General features: G+C 41.9%; 1 protein-coding gene across 5 annotated transcripts in view; it reads right to left on the minus strand.

The window, feature by feature from the left end:
• Positions 1 to 334: 334 nt before the first annotated feature.
• Positions 335 to 17,006, minus strand: part of PDP1 (pyruvate dehydrogenase phosphatase catalytic subunit 1) — a 47,498-nt gene continuing 30,826 nt past the window's right edge. For 2 of the 5 annotated variants that reach the window (XR_012622096.1, XR_012622097.1), the window contains 3 exons: positions 9,594 to 9,662; positions 5,807 to 5,905; positions 4,880 to 5,255 (listed from right to left, as the gene is read on the minus strand). The gene's annotated coding sequence lies outside the window, so the exon portion shown is untranslated. Of the gene's footprint in view, positions 3,303 to 4,689; positions 4,849 to 4,879; positions 5,256 to 5,806; positions 5,999 to 9,123; positions 9,287 to 9,593; positions 9,663 to 17,006 lie in introns of those variants that run through there. The other 3 variants (XR_012622099.1, XR_012622100.1, XR_012622098.1) reach the window with 3 other exon arrangements.

A 17,006-nucleotide genomic window follows, 5' to 3' on the forward strand; every position in this document is an offset into this window, starting at 1 on the left:
ATATTTAGCCTACTTAAATAAACTGCAATGGTTGTTCTGCGAATGCAGAAATGGATTGAAAGTTTCCATCTGATTAAATAAGGAGAAGAAATTACCCTGTGGCTAGTCTGTACATTCACTGATCAACAATGAAATCTCAATGGAAACTAGTGACCTGCCACTGTCAACACAGAACCAATTTGAATTGAGCTTGAAGGGGGCAGTCATGCAAGCACCACTTTGGACATTTATTTAACACCACTTTAAAGCACAGCTCTCTGTCCAGCTCGCACTGTTTTCTGTGTAGTTTTGGGTGTGTGGTGGTTTGACCTTGGCTAAATGCCAGGTAGCCACCAAGTTGCTCTATCACTTCCCCCCCCTTCCCCTTTTTTCTCAACAGAGCAAAGAGGGGAAAGAATATAAGACAGCCAACCCTTGTGGGTAAAACAAAAGCAGTTTTAATATAAGCAAAGCGAAGCAAAGGTCCACGCGTGGAAGCAAAAAAAAAAAAGAAAACAGATTTATTCTCTACTTCCCATGAACAGGCGATGTCGGGCCTTCTCAGGAAGCAGGGCTCTGATACGCGTAGTGGTTGCCTCGGAGGATCAAGGGTGACCCCCCCTCCTTCCTCCTTTCTCCCAGCTTTATACTGAGCAGACGTCATATGGTATGGAATATCCCTTTGGTCAGTTCGGGTCAGCTGTCCTGGTTGTGTCCCCTCCCAAGATCTTGCCCACCCCGTCCCACTGGGGGGGGGAAATGTCAGAAAGAGCCTTGGTGCTGTGTAAGCACTACTCAGCAGTAGCCACAACACCAGTGTGCTATCGACACCCTGCCAGCTCCCAACATAAAACACAGCACCATGAGGGCTGCTACAGGGGAAAACCAATTCCGGCTCAGCCAGACCCAGTACAGGGTGACACATGTTTGCTTTGGCTATATGTGTAGGTTGAACAGGACCAGTTTATGCTCAAACTGTTGTACAGCCAGGTGGATGCCCTGTGCCCTGGGGCTTGGATGAATAATCCCCCAAGGGGACATCAGGCAGGTTGGGAGATGGTATGGTTAGGGGGCATTTCCCGATTCAGGCAACCTGGATCTGGAGAGAAAAGGGGTTGGTAATGTGGACACCAGCCACTCCAGGCTAGCAGGCTCCAGCCTGGGAAAGCAGCCTGAGAAGCATGTCCTCTGGATGCAAACACTCGCAGCCGCCTTGTGAGGCAGAGCCCAGCTCTGTGATGTTCTTCAGTCCCAGCTCAGTGCCAGCCACAACAGAACGGGGTAGGCTACTTCCACAGCCACCCCTGTGTCCAGCTGCTATCTCCCCTTGAAACCATTCACCTCTTTTTTTTCCCATCCAAGCACCTTGGGAAATCTGAAGCTGACAGCACTTCACCCACCTTAGGAAGACCCAGGGGACTTCTGTGTTTATCAGTGGGGCTCTTGGCATAAAAAGATAAGCTTCAGTCTAAGCCCTTCCAAGCTGGAATTCCTGACATGTGTTGTCTTGCATGTTGGGTTAAAAAGATAGTTGAAAAAAATTAGGTAACTGCAGATTTAACATCTTGCTAAATTTTGCCCTCTTTTGCAACTTCTTTCCCTAAACAGAGCATTGGTAATGCTGAAAATACAGTCCCAGAAGAATTTACAGTATAATATTCCGCTCTCTGCTTCCCTCCAGGCAGAAACTGGACGGAGGGAGATGTATTTAACCCATACAAAAAATTTTAACATAAACAATATAAACAGCCAACTATCCTCCCACTGGTTGCTCAGAAACCATGAATTATCCTTTATTTCAAGATTCATTAACATGTGAAAAATGTTCAATACTGCTCGCTTAGTTTAGGAGGAAGTTTTTGTTGGTTCTGTCTTTTCTGGAAATGTAAGAATACTTTGTTTTCTCCTCCCAACATTTATTGGCTCTTTGAATTCCATTACTAGATTCAAAGGAAGACAGAAAAGCAAGGCTGCTCGGAGGTAACTTTTCCATGCCTTTTTGCAGGATCTGCATATTTTCCATGCTCTTAAATCTCTACATTTTCTCGTTAGAAACACAAAATCTTTCTCCTTTGGAGGTGATTGGCTGAAGAAGTCTCTGAGATCTCTCTCAGGCTGTTTCCTGCCTGATTAGGAACTGTGATTAAAAAAACCTAACAATCTCTTTGGTTCCAGATTTTCTTATTTAAGTTTCTTTACTTAAGATTTACTTTTTAAATTTCGTTATTTTGGTTGCCTTTTTTGGCCATCATTTTTATCAGCTTTGTAAACTCTCTGGACCATTTGAATCTCCTGACTTTTACAGTCATCTCCATCTCAGCTCAGTATCTGCATTATTTTTTGTATTTTTATCTGCATTTTTTCTGCATTTACTGTTTGCAGGTGCAGAGCCTGGAGGTGCAGGGCTCTTGCTTCTAACCCTACTTTCTGCCATCAGCTGCTGGTGGCAGTACCAGCGCAGCTCCCTGTGCTTTGATATCTTCAAAATAAAGTCTGGTGCAGGGGTAATGCTGGATGTCACAAAATCAGAACTGTAGTAGCCATGTGTGCAGCCAACACCCAGAGACCAAGGAAGGGAAAAAAAAAAATCAGTCTTTTTCTTCCTTTGTAGTATTGTGTGACAGTAGGAGTTGATTTACAAAATTTTTGGTTGCTCTGCCTCTGCCTTTCCCTAGCTGGAGAAGAGATGAGTGACAACCGGTGAGGGTACAAGGGAGGAGGGAGGAGAAGGCTTCTCTTCTTCACTATGACATCTGATTACTTCCATTCACAAACACAAGTTTAGGGGAAATCATGCTGAAGTTTGGGGAGCCTTAAATGTATCTTGGTTTGTGAATGCCGCTAAAGCTGGCATTATAGGTACAACATCTCCAGGAATCAGTGTGCGTCAGATTCCTCTGGAGTTGCTTTTAATGCTGGATGAGTTTCAGGAGAAATTAGCATGTTTTATTCTACATCAGCAAGCTAAGACTGATGTTTTAACCACTGCAATTGCAAGTACTGTGGCAAAAGAAAAGCATCAAGTAAGAATATGCATTTATAGATCCTGTTTAGCAGCAAGGCTCCTCCTTAGTTGCTCTGGTGCTTTATTTAGCTTGCAGAAGCTAGGCTCAAACTTCTTCTTTCCCCTGCAATTTCCAGTGTTACTTAGAGACCCCGGGTTTTTTTATGTCCTTTCCTCTGTTAAAGGTGGAACTCCTTTGCCTTGGTTCTTTGATTCACTCTTCAAAGCCTTTCTTGGTTTTAGTTTCTTTCCATCGCTGACAACTGGGGAGAGGAGGATTGCTCCCCCCACTTTGGGGACTTCTCTGAATCTGCAGTTCCTGTGGATTTCTTAATTAGAACATTTCTGCCAGTCTGAGAAATTCACAAACCTTTCTAAATCATCATGTTATTTTAGAACTCATTAGACAGTGACAATACTTACATATTTTTAACTCATGCCTCCCAGTTTGGTATTAGCTTTACAGTGCCCACACGTGACAAACTAGTAGTAAAGATTATAGAAAATAACTGTCACAACCGAGATGGCTTTGAGAACTTTTTTTCTAAATTACCTTCTTCATCGTGGGAAAAACATTAAGCTACTTTGAGAGACTGGGTAATAACTCACAAATTGGCCTGTACATTGTCTGAAGAAGCTTTTGAGACAACGTCAAAGCATACGAGGTAGGAACAGTCTGTTCACTTCGAAAAAAAGCAGAGCTCTTTTTGCTAGCAGGTGAAGTGGAAATAGCTTCATACCATGGAAAATGAGGCCCTGACACTGTTGCGTTCCTGGAGTAAACTGCACTGTTATACTCATAAAAAAAAGGAACACAGGCTGTGAGTACAAGGAGCATGCTGACCTCATGGAATGCAACCCAGTTTGGCTGGGAGAGCTTGAAGAAATTATTAACTAAAACAAGAATGTTTTATTAGACTTTTTCTAACATCATCTGAAAAGACTGGATGAGGAGGCGTGTGGATTTACATTTCTGGGAGGCACCCATCCTCAGCAATGATGGGTTTAGTCCCAGTCCTTGGTAGGTTTTTTGCTTTTTTCTCTCATGTCCCACATTTTCTATGAAGTTTTTGTTACTAACATCATTTATTGTGCTTAGTACAACACTTTGTCCTCTCAGGGAATGTTGAAAAATGATCTGAAGCATGCCTTTGGTGCTCAGGGCTATAGATAACTAATATCTGATTATTGGTGTTCAAAACACAGGGCAACACTCAATAGACCAAATGGACAAGCTCAGAAGAAAAAAATTGAGGATGGTGCTGGTACTAAAGGAAAAGTAGTAACTTGTGGATTAAAGCTACTTGTTTGAGTTGCTTCCATGGGATTCAGCCCTCAAAGTATTACTATTCTACATGGAGCTATAAATCCACTTGTAAAATGGCCTCGGGACATTTTCACTGAGAAAAGATTATTGCCAATGGACTGAGTTTTTGGGAGGTGACTGAACACAGAGACCCTCCCAGATGCAGGGGTTTGAATTGCCCCATCCTTCTTTTTGTGGTTTTGAGTCATCAACATGTGGTAACGCAACTACCGTATTAAGGACAGCCTTGGGCAGCTGAACTTTGTTTTCCCATTGGTAACATGTTAGGTTGTTAGACTGGCTTGTGTCATGCCAATTACAGATATAGCGAGCTACAATAATGTTACAGCCCCAGATGTAATAACTAAGATCACCAAAGGGAATGTCTTACAAGACTCACCCACAGAAAGATCACTTAAGGCTGATGCTCCAAGTTTTGATTTAAAACGCAAGGGCTGAGGTCTGCAAGCATTAGCATTTGCGTGGAGTTACTCATATGTCTAACTTCAGGCCTGCACAGATTAGGGGCTGGCAAGACTCAGATCTCAGAAACAAAATACTGAAAAGAATACAGAAGAGATGGAGATATGAATATGATACTAATTTATGTCAAAATTAGAGATTTCTAGATCAGCACAGACGTTTTTTGAGGACATAGTCTTTTCCCATAAGTATGAGGGTAAAATATAAGAGACAAGAAAATCAATGCCAACACCTCTGAAGTATCCACTGTAAAGGACTCCCACTGAAAATTGTTTAAACTCAGAACAGGAGAAAGAATGCAGCCATAAACTGTAAAAAGTGGGAGTTTCACAGCCTTTGAGAAATACTGTGTAAAGTCCAGCTTCATGTCTTTTCTTTTAGTTAACTTCAGTTAGAACAAGTAGGCGAGGGTTTTGCACTGAACCTGTGCCTCTGTGTCATGTCCCCAGCGACCTTGCTTCTTCCCTTCTTCACTTGTATCTTCTGCAAGAAAATAGTTAGACAGAGAAGTAGGAAGAATGGAAATTGAGTGAGACGTGTATCTCAACAAGACAGCTCTATAAAAGGGAATTACTCAGCAGCATTGGGAATACATCAGAAAAAAACAAATCCAGGATTTACTGCCTCTGTCAGCTGTAATCAGATCCAAAACCAAATCTGAGCTCTCGTGTCTGGAAGAAAGAACAGTACTTAGACATGTACCTTGGGACAGTAATGCTTTGGGCTGGGATGGTAGTGTGCCTCAACTACCTCCTTCTTTTGTGATCAGACCCTGTGCCAAGTCTATATATATTAAAGAAACACATTACCCTCAGTTGTTTGTTTTTTAGGGCCCATTCTACAGGGTTGCTGACCCTGGCTGGCCACCTGGGTTCCTGTAGCAGCAGAGAGGCAGCCACGTGGCTCTGCAGTCACTGCCCTCCCTGAACACAAGGCTCTTATGATTCACGGACCATTTACGGTGGTCTTGATAATCACCACTGAGCTACATCATTGGGAATTCCTGCTGGGGGTGTCTGTGGTTTAATACTCACCAACACAGCATCCAGGTGGGTAACTTGAATAGAAACAGTCAGTAAGCACACTGTCATGTTCAGCCTTCATGCCATGCTGCAGAATAGCGGTATTTCCATCTAAATGCCAGGCAGGAAAGCAGTGTATTGAGCAGAGTACAGGATATGAGCCAATCATCTAGTTTGTTCAGTATTCTTGAGAGTTATTGTGGGCTAGGCAGAAAGAAAAATAGCCTACAGTTTCCAGTACTGTTCTCTTCCTAAATGATCCTGAAAGATTTTATTGATGTAAGCTACTCCCTCCATTTAGGCTGAGCTATGAATTCTTATGAACCCAGATGATGTGTCATGGTATGCATTCAACAATATCATGACATTTTGCAGTTGTGCATGATTTGTGAAGATGGTCTACTTGAACTAAATGTGTATCATTGCAACTGCAAGCTGAGGTCTAGCTAGTGTTTTCTCTTTCCTTGCACACACACCAAAGCCCCATTTCTAATTTAATGTCTAGATTAAATTCAACAATAAATCCATGCACCCATTTTAGGGACCAAGATCACTTGCAAGCTGAGTCAGCAAAGTAATACTGAGAGCTAGTACCAGCCAGGTCACGAGAAATTTGCAACTTGGGGAAACCCAACTGACTAGCAGGGATCTTGAACAACAGGTTTCCTATGCAGGTAATATGTAGAGAGACGGTCACCTTCAGAGGGGAATTGAGCACCAGAGCCTGCTTAGGCATCCCAAATTACCCTCTGCAAGTGTCATCTTTCTCTAGTGACTAAACTCAAAGGGGTTTAGTTTCCCCTAAGAAAAACAGTTTTTCTCTCCGGAGCCTTAGTTAGAAACTGAAATGCAGGCAGTCTGATTGCCACTGAAGAGAACAGCAGGATCAGCGGAACAGCAGAAACACACATTGATGTGCTGTGCCTGCTGCCAGGTCACCAGGGTAAAAGGAGACTTTTCAAGGTCAGAGACAGTTTATAGGTATTTTCTGGCTCCTCTAGTTCAACTGCAGGGAAAGTAGGATCAGGAGAGGCTCTGGGCAAAAGGGCAAGGGAATTGAGTAGAGTGTGAGTGAAAAAACTTGACCCACTCCTGGATTATAGCCTCTGATCCTGGATTCAGAGGCTTGTTGTACATGAAAGCACCATTTTTCAAATGTGCTTTGTCATGAAAAGGCTGTTACAGGAAGCTGGGAGAAAAAAACCCTGCAGTGAGTGGGACGCTGACTCCAGTCCAAAGATGGTCACACAGTCCCTCAGGTGCACACGTACAAACAACCTTGCCCAAAACAGAGAGAGGCAGTGGATGTGCAGCCGGCACTCGCTGCCTCCAGCTTCACTCATCCCAGCCTCCTGTTAACAACTGTTTTGGAACAGTTGCTTAGATACCGCAAGAGCCTGGCTTCAACTCCAGGCAAGTTAATTTGACTTTAAAACTTGACAATACCAAACGTATTCCAGGGTTGAGACACACTTGCAGCTGAAAACCACAACATTGGTAGGCATCAGTATTAAATCTAACTCGAATGAACAAACCTCATGTCAGAGGTCTGGTCAAACCCCTCCTTTCCTTCTCCTCAGGCTCTCAAGGATAGTTGCAATAAGACCCACATGTGAAATTTCACATGCCCTCAGCTTGCTGGAGCTAGGCTGAGTGCCAGCTCCATCCATCCTTGGCCTCAACTCCTTGATGGGGGCTCCAGGTGCAACTTTACATTTGCCAGTCCTTGTAGTGACGAGGCCCTACAATTTAAATGCCATGGCTACAGATCTAATGACATCTCACCCCTGGTTCTTGCATCTTTTTTAGGAAGCCACCTGAGATGCAAGCTTTCTGGCTCAAGGTTTATTTCTGCAAGGACTTAGGTTAATGAAGGTACCACTATCAGACAGATACCACTTGAGGATATTCTGACTTAATTGCCTAAGGAAAAAAACCAAACCAAACAGAAATGGAATTGCATGAGGGAACCCCCCTTCCACTCTCTCTCCCATCCCATTTGGGGTCTGCTTCTGTCCAAGTTGTCAGGGTCCCTTGAATCTACAGATAATGGCCCTCTTAGCATCAAGCAGCTGAAAATGACTGAAAGATCAAGAATAAAACATTTCTTATTCTTTTGTAGCTTTCAGGGTTTTTTTGACAATTGGTCAACAATAATAAGCAGTCTCAGACCCCAATTATGCTGGATAAAAGGGCATTTATTTCTCATACTACTTACTCGTGCATCCAGAAATGAGTTCTATCATTTAGAAATTAATGGGACCTGGTCACTGTGCTGTTCTGAAGTGCTTTTGTGACTGATAACTCAGAAATGCTTCTGTGATTTTTCCCTTATCACTAATATATTGATGGTTGTGTAGGACTCTGCTGCAGCAACATTCCTTGCTGTAGCATGCTGACTTAATGACCATCTGGGGCTAGCACATATGGGCTGTTTGGATCCCTGTCAGAGCAGCCATGCAACGCTGGGCTACTCCTCCCATTAACTGGTTACATCCATGATTTGATACAGTCAGAAACGCAGATTTGAGTAGATTTCACTTTCTGTGGGAGCATTCATTAAATAGAAGTTGACTGGACTGAATCTTGCAGTCCTTAATCAAATATTATTCTCAAGAAGAATGAGGGAAGGGGGCCTTAGACCAATGAAAATCAAACCACTCTTTCATTGTTTTCTTATTAATATATCTCCCTTCATTTGGAATGCAATAGATTGTCTCTCTCAGCCCAACAGCTGAAAAACAGGGCCCTTATTTCCCTTGGGAATAATTTAAAGTGGTGTAACATGCCACTGAGAACAAATAACCTAAGAAAAGTGCTGTAGACAACATTTTAATGAGCTTTATCAGATGATGAAAAATATAATGTTTTCCTGTGCAGCCATGGGAGGAGCCATGAACCTTGATCTTGACAGTGGCCATGCAAGAGAATAAAGGCAAAACTGAGAAAGGATAAGGTTTTCCAGTGTCAGTTTTCACCCTTGAAAACCAGAATCTCTCTCTTATTTGGTCTGTATAAAAACTGTCTATGTCTACAGATATTTCTGATGCTCTTCTGTGTAATATCTCATTCTATAAGAAGTTGTAGTTTTGAGCCATATTACCACACTGAAGCAGCAATTTTTGCTGCCATATACTTCATAAGGAAATAACTTTTAATGAAATCTTGTCCAGAAATGTGTCCTAAAAAACAGTTGTAAAGAAGAATAAAATCCCTTTGCTAATTAAAAAAAAAATGCATTTTCTCTCTTAGGCATATTCAATTATCTTAATCAAAGGTATAAAGGACCTAAAGGGAGGTCTTAAACTGAAATTGAGAGTATTTCTTACTTGATATCTCTAAGCAAAGGGCGGATCATTAAATCAGCTGGAAGAAGTGTGGGTTGGATCTCAGGAGGCTGCCTTACGGCTCTTTGCGTTTCCAGAGGCTCACTGGATCCAGTGAGGCATCTCCCCCCAGTTGGTAAGCCTTCCCCTGTGCATTCATGCTTGGCCAGTTTTACTGCCCACTCTTTTTTCAAGCTACCTCCTGTGCCATTGTGAAACATTGTGCAGTTAATGGACTCTGGAAAAACCTTTAGAAGAAAAAACAGGTAAAGCAAATTGATGAACTTGTGTGGGTTAATCATCATCACATACAGTTAAAAAAACCTGGTTGTTTTTCTAGATGAAAAACATATGGAAATGAAAATCTGCCATTTTATGTCCACCTCACACAAGATGTGTCTCTTAGCTTGACTCTGCCCCTCTTATCATGAGAAAAACCACAAAGTAGTTACCGTAAAAAGAAGATAAATTACCTTAAATGGACAGCAGATTTCCCTGCTGGTAATTCCCAAATGGAATAAAGCCAAGCAGTGTTGACAGTCCTGTGGTGGGGAAGGGAAGGGAAGGGAAGGGAAGGGAAGGGAAGGGAAGGGAAGGGAAGGGAAGGGAAGGGAAGGGAAGGGAAGGGAAGGGAAGGGAAGGGAAGGGAAGGGAAGGGAAGGGAAGGGAAGGGAAGGGAAGGGAAGGGAAGGGAAGGGAAGGGAAGGGAAGGGAAGGGAAGGGAAGGGAAGGGAAGGGAAGGGAAGGGAAGGGAAGGGAAGGGAAGTCAGTATTTTAAGTGGAAATTCTATAACTGCAATTTCCAAAAGTAAATTGAACAAGCAATGTGTATTTTATATATATTATACTGCTTCAACTGAATTTTTTTCTATTCTAGGGTGCCCTCAGTAGGGTATCAAAAAATCAATATGCTACAAGGGAAAATAAACAGAAGTTATAATTTTTTATCTAATATCAGAACAATGAACCTCAGGTAAGGATAAAATAAACAGACCATTTATAAGTTACTGTAAGAAGATTTGGAAAGACAAACTCATTGTTTATTAACTAGCAATAGTAAAGTCTGCATCTGTCAGGATACCTGCTGACAGATTTATTTCTGAGTGTAACTGGGAGAATATATTTTTAGACAAGGGTAGTATATTTTTCTTGTAATATGAAAGTTCAGCAGGAAGAAATAACTCAGTCTTGCAAAAAGTTCCTAGGGCAGTGCTGTATTTTTATGAGCACTAGATTTTACCAAGATTAGTGTCCATCAAAAGTTAAAAAAAGAGTGGTTTGCTTTTTAAAGAAAGGAATTGCTTAAAAAAAATGTTATTCTACTAAAGTTCCTGCAATCAGACTAGCAAAACAGGAGGTCTAGAGGCATACTGGGAGGGGAGTATTTTGTTCCCAGAGGAGAAAAGATTTTTAGTATCATTCAGACATCTGCATTCTTCTGTGATGTTAAAATCCCTTATCTAAAATGTGTTTCAGTTTTGTGTGGTGATCAGCAAATACAGAAAGGTCCAAACTCAAACTTTTAATTTAAAAATGTCTTTTTTATAGTGAGGATATGAGATACTGGCCCATGGATGAACACCGAGGCTGACTGGCTGGTAGCTCCATGGTAGAGCTAGAGTCCATGGTAGAGCTAGAGGATGACTGTGTCTAACCAGCAGCCCATGGTCTATGTCACAGTATTTGTGCTGAGTGGTTGTGAGAGAAGAAATCTGGTGGGAATATGGCAGCCCTCACCCAACCAATGAAGTAAATTCAAAATTTGATGGCCAAATATCTCATCCTTAAATTTAAGAAAGAGAACAAATGCGGTTCATAGTAAACAAATACAGCACGGTTAGGAATTTGTCTCCCACCTCCAAAAAAATACTGAGAATATTAGTGTTTTGTGTAAACAGATTTCTTCACAAAAAAATAGGTGACCACTGTGGAAACTGTTCATGCCATTAAACAAACAACAAAAACACATTTTGACCATAAATATTTTCTATTTTGAAATATCATTACAATATACCATTAGTTGCAGGAGCTGAAATTCAGCTGTTTTCCATACAGGCTCCTCTGTGCTCTGGCCTTCTTCATCACAGCACATCACCCTGAACGCACCTGAGAGCTCAGCGAGGGGAGAGGTACCACACCGCACAAGACAGGATGTGGCAAGAGACTCTGCCCATGAGAGGAGTGGGATGGGGAAGCAAGGATCCTGCTCTGTCTAGTGGGCATTAAGCAGAGGCAATTCAGAATTTATGATCTGGCTAGAAAGGTATTGATTGACTAGTAAAGTTTTTGAAACACCCCCAAGGTCTCCTTCTCTTTAACAGAAGTGGCTGATAAAGCCTCAAAACAGAATTGCTTTGCTGGAATAGCAGGCGGCTGAGAGACCATGCAGTGTTTGGGACTTAGGGGCGGGATGGGGGAGCACATCTGGAAAAGCACTGTAACTAGCCTTCAACTTCTCTAATGGTCTGCATCTTGAAACAGAGCTAAGAGTGTGGTCTGGCAGACAGGCAAGCTGGGAAACTTGGGATATCATGACCTCGTGTTGCTATTTGCAACAATGGTTATATGTGTTGCAAGATGCTCTGAAAACTAGCAATAATCAGGTGTGCTATTTCCTTATGTTGGATGCTTATTTTCTATTTCAGACAGGCAGAGAACAGGCAGAGGCAGCTGGGATTAGGAGTGGCATTACAATGCTCTTCGTGTTTATGTTATAAATGAATTTTTCAAACTGAGATTTAACAAGCAGGATTGTGCTTTAATCCTAAAAACAAAGAACAAAATTGTGTTTTGAATGTTTCCATATTTTCAAGGAGAGTAACAAACATTTCTATTGAAATGAAGACATTAGACTGGGAGGGAGAAAGGGCCTAAATTAAAATTGAGATATAGCAAAACATTGCATAATTCTCATCTACATGATTTAGGCACTCTAATGTATCTCTTACCTATCTGTAACACAAATCCTATGAACCTAAAGCAATCCTGAAATAAATTTACTTCTCAGGAGAATGTCAAGTATATTTCTTACAGGTTGTAGTTTAAGTGGCTTTAATTACTACCCAGTGAAAAATCCTATGGATTTAAAATAACATTTTTTTCCTTTAAAAAAATGTACTGCACTGTAGTAAAGAACTCAATGTATCTGCCCAACAACATGAGCCATCCAATTGCGCTAAGGTCACTGATGTTGCAGAAAAGCTCACTTGTTCTTGTTCCCTTTCTCTTTGCCTCCTCATTATCCATCTTCTCCTATGTCAGATTTGGACCTTCAAGCAATGAAACCGTATTTCAGTTCTTTGACAGCAATTTTCTCCTTCTGTAGAGTCCATAGTTACCTGAGATTTCTGCTCAGTCCCTGAAATTCAAAAGGCTCTATGTGTTTGAGAAAGGCAAATTCAAACATAATCTTTGGCTCAGTTTAATTCAGGAGCTGCAAATTTACTACAAATTATATTGATACTCCTAAAAAACCTCTTTTTTTTTTTTTGTGAAAAATACTCACCAAATGTTCTGCTTTATACTGCTTGTCTATGTATGAATGAGCTGCTTACACCTTACTTGTCCTGATTATGGAAATGTTGCTGTTTGTCACAACTAAACCATATATCCCACCTCCAAACAGATTTGGGAGGAAGAGGAAGGGGTTCTTTGCTGAAGGGACCGCTGGTTGCAGCAGTTAGTTATTGGAAGGCAGAAAGAAAAGAGGAGAAGGAAAGAATAGAGCAGAAGCAGAATAAAGTGAAGGGAAATAAATAAAAGAGAAGGAAAACATTTATGCCCAGTGCTGCAGCTCTATAACCTGGCCTAAGTGTCAGCCTTCAGAGTGGCATTTGAGGATTATTCATCCCTACTGAGAGCTGGAAGGACGATAAAACAATAGGAAAATAACAAGCAGATGCTTGCCAGAGAAATTTTTTCTATTTGTAGTGAGGTTAGAAACAAATAATCAAAACAAGATCCACTGCAACTTTTGCTTTTTCCACAAAGTTTTCCCTGCCAAAGACCTAACGTCACAAGGATCTGTTAAAGCTGCTGGCCTGGAGCAGCTACAGGGCTGCCGTGACAGCTCCCACCAGAAGAGACCTGTGCTATGAGCACACAGGGGCTGCATCATGGTGTCTTCTCCTGGGCTTCCTGTTGCCCCCCACCTCTGCCGTGAAGCCACTTTCCCTATCTAGTGCAAGACCTTGCTGTCACCACCTGCCACTGCTTTCAGGGTCCCCAGACCTCAAACCTAGGCTGTGTTCAGTCCTGCACCCACCCATTAAGAATCAGCCCACCCACAGCAACTCCCTAAACACCTCCATTAAGGAACTTTACAAGGGTTACAAACCTTTAAGGTGGCACAAGACGAGTACAGATCTAGGGAAAAGAGGAACTGCCTACATGCCATTCTCTGCTCCCTGGAACACAGCAGATGCCCCATCTACCTGCCACAATTGCCATGTCCTCCTGAATGGAGAGGGCATGTTCCTAACAGAGAAGAGTTATCCCTATGGCTTTGGTGTAACCGCCGGATTAAAGAACAAATCTGGGGTTTGGTAAGAAAACATAGAGAAAGTAACCTTTAAAACCACAGTATTTACATTGTAAAATTGCTTGTATATGTCACAAGACAAACAACTCAGAGCAGAGGCATGATCCTGATTGCAGAGCAAAAACTAAACAGACCACAGCTTAATTCTGGGTACCTTACAGGCTGCAGAGTCCATCGTGCTCCATTGTGTAGGCAGAAAAATTTTGCAAGAGGCATAATCTGGGACAGTTTGAATCTGGAGGTGATCATATAGTGGATCAGGGTGTTTAACCACAAGAAGAACACAGCTATGGCTTAGGTTGTGGAAAGAAACCACTCCATGACAGTGGTGCTTAGACACCACAGCATACAAAACTGCAGCCCCGATCCTGCAGTGCATTAAGTGTAATCTGAGTGTCCCCAAATTGTGGATTTCCACAATTCAGTTGCACTCTCAGAGGTAAGTTGAGAGAGAGAAGCAGAGGGCAAAGGTCTCTATAAGAGATTGGAGACATCTTCATCAGCAACATTATGGTGAAAAAGATAATTATCATAATAGAAAGTATATCTTGAAGTTGGATTTTTGTTTTAACAGGTGAAGTTAACATTAACTCTTCCTGGGTATTCGACCTAAGTAAACTCAGGTGCTCAAAAGCTATTGTAAATGAAATGAAACAATTGCAAATGTGGTTCAGTCAACGTCCTATTTCAAATCAGATGAACATGTTTGCAGTGTTTTGTTGCCCAATTACTAATCTAGAAAAAAACAGAGATAATCCTTCAAAAAGTACATGTGCATACCATGAATTTATCTTGATATAGTTGCCCATGGAATATTCTGCAGTATGAAATTATTATGAATAATCTTCATGTTTGCAGCTCTCTTTGTCTTATTAATGTCTGCATTGAACACAACTAGATTTCAGAAGACTTTCCCACCAGAGAATATGAAAAAAAGGTAAGTTGGTTTGATTGATTGCTCTGGTCATTGTGCTTAAAGATGTAGAACTGAGTTTGCTTAACAACTTTGATAAGCAAGATTTCACACTGAAAGTTTTTTCCTTCATAACTGGTATGAAATCAAAGAGACAACAAAGATATTAATAAGAATATGCAACATAATCCACACAAGATTTTTTCTTTCCTAATCTCCTGCAGGAGAGCATGGTGTGTCTCCAGCCTAGGAGTTTCTGTAAATCAAATGATCCTTGTAACTCGGAGCAATCCTTTTGCTTAAATTGTTGTCAACGTGATCTGCAAGGTGTAGGATGGAAAGCAGAAATGTAGCTGTACTGTATTTGCACTGCACTCCAAATTGAGAGAGAATGGAAAAATTAAGAGCAGACTGGAAAAATAAAATCCCTGTTTCTAAACAATAAGAGCTGTGAGATATCCACTGTTTTGGTTAATATTTTTTCCATGTTAAAAAAGCCTATTTATTTTAAGGTGTATTTATAGAAGGCATTCTCTTCCTTTGCATTTTACTATGCCTCTAATTTTAATTGATGCACTCCTGTGGCTATAGGCAGGGAGAAGCAGCAATTCAGAGGAGGGTTTGTGCTGAAGGGTGTTGGGTAGGTGACCAGCCCATTTCTTATATAGACATCTGAGGCATGGCAGAGCTGGAGACTGGCTGTGCATGGGTGTCTCCAGTTGCTCTGTCCTGGAATTGCAGACTGCTTCTCTCTGGAAATCTGTACATTAAAGCCTGAACTTTCATTGAGCAGGAATAGCCCCCAGCTATAGATTGAGAGAGTCTCTTGACTTTGTGAAATGTCACACATTCATTGCCTCAAAAATTTGCACCAATAGATGGAAAATGTGGGAAATCTTCCCAACCTAATGAGCCCCTTCTTACTTCTTGTCCAGGAAAGCTGGCTATTTCCTCGCAGAGAGGACTGAGGATATAACACTCCAGCTATAAAAGACCATCTTTTTCCATCTTCAGAATGATTGAACTCCCATGAGGCCTTGGGATGTTTTCATAATTATTTCCAGTTTCTAAAACTTCTTGTAAATACAGACTCCTCAGCCCCACTGATATGAATAGACTAAACAGGACTTGAACACTGACACACAACTGGCACACATCTGTTTCCCTGACCAGCTCATCTGCCTGGTTCGATTTTGGGCCCAGCCATGAGGTCCCCTCATGGGCAATGCCTGGGTACCTTTGGGGGACTATACCCGGGATAACATGCGTGGATAACACCGCTCCGCTTGAGGGGGACAGTTGAGCTGCGAGGGCTTTGGCTGTGCCTGCCGTGCTGCGCAGACTGCCCTCGGGCTGGAAGGGCAATGCCTGGGGATTTCACTTACCAGCCCAGACACAGACCATTGAGCCACTGTAGTTCCCAATGACTGAATTTGGGCTTTGTTATTTCAGTTTAAGATGGCTGTGCTGCGGTCCAGCAATATGTTGAGTGTTTTTACAGCATGTAATGAAGGATAGATTTTGCATGTCCTGGGCTGCACAGGAGAGCAAGTGAGGCTGCTTGAGGGTGCAAAGGCTGACAGGCTACTGCCAGAGGGCTATGCCAGGTGGGGCAGCCAAACTGCATGAGCAGCATCCTTCCTGGCTACTGGGAAGGGTCTCAAGAGGGAGGAGAGACCTCCGGAACCACATGCACACTGTGTTTCAGAGGGAACCAGTTCCCTCAAAACAGGTGTAAGGGGTGAGTTCAAACTGGTGTCACGTGAACAGGCAGGAAACAAGGAGATAGATGTGAACTGCAGAGCTAAGCTTTTTGAAGTGTAGATGCCATCCTAAAGTGCAAGAGGTGATACTGCTGACTGATATTAGTAATATTATTTAATCCCTTGAATATTCAATAAAAATGCTGAATTCATACTGATTAATTGAATGCTCTCTATAAAACTGCCTACTTACACAGCCTCCCACAACCTCTCTTCCACATCTTCATTTAAAGAAAAGCCTCATTATCCTTGTGTGGCAGGGACTGGGTGTTAGATAAAAATGTGTGTGTGACACAAATATCTTTTGATTACACTATAAAAACTAGGAAAAAGATCCAGAGAGAGCTAGATGATTGGGTAAGGGGTTTTTCAAAGAAAGGGGAAGCAGTTTGAAAACAAAGAAACTAGGAAAAAATGGAGAAGCTAAGGCAAATCCGTTCTGCACAAAGCTGACCATCTGGAACATGTTACTGAAGAAAAGATGTGGGATCACATAGACTGTTTCTGGAAAAGGAGGGGCTTGAGGGGCATGGAAAAAAAAAAAAAAACTCCAACATGGTTGAATTAAGAGCCAGCCACAAACACTGAGCCAGATGGCTTTTTCTCTTCTTACAATGATGTATGTTCTCATCTTTCTATATCTTTGCTAATCACTTTAACACAGAAGAAG

The sequence above is a fragment of the Strix aluco genome, chromosome 1 (genome assembly GCF_031877795.1).
Source record: "Strix aluco isolate bStrAlu1 chromosome 1, bStrAlu1.hap1, whole genome shotgun sequence".
Classification (NCBI taxonomy): domain Eukaryota; kingdom Metazoa; phylum Chordata; class Aves; order Strigiformes; family Strigidae; genus Strix; species Strix aluco.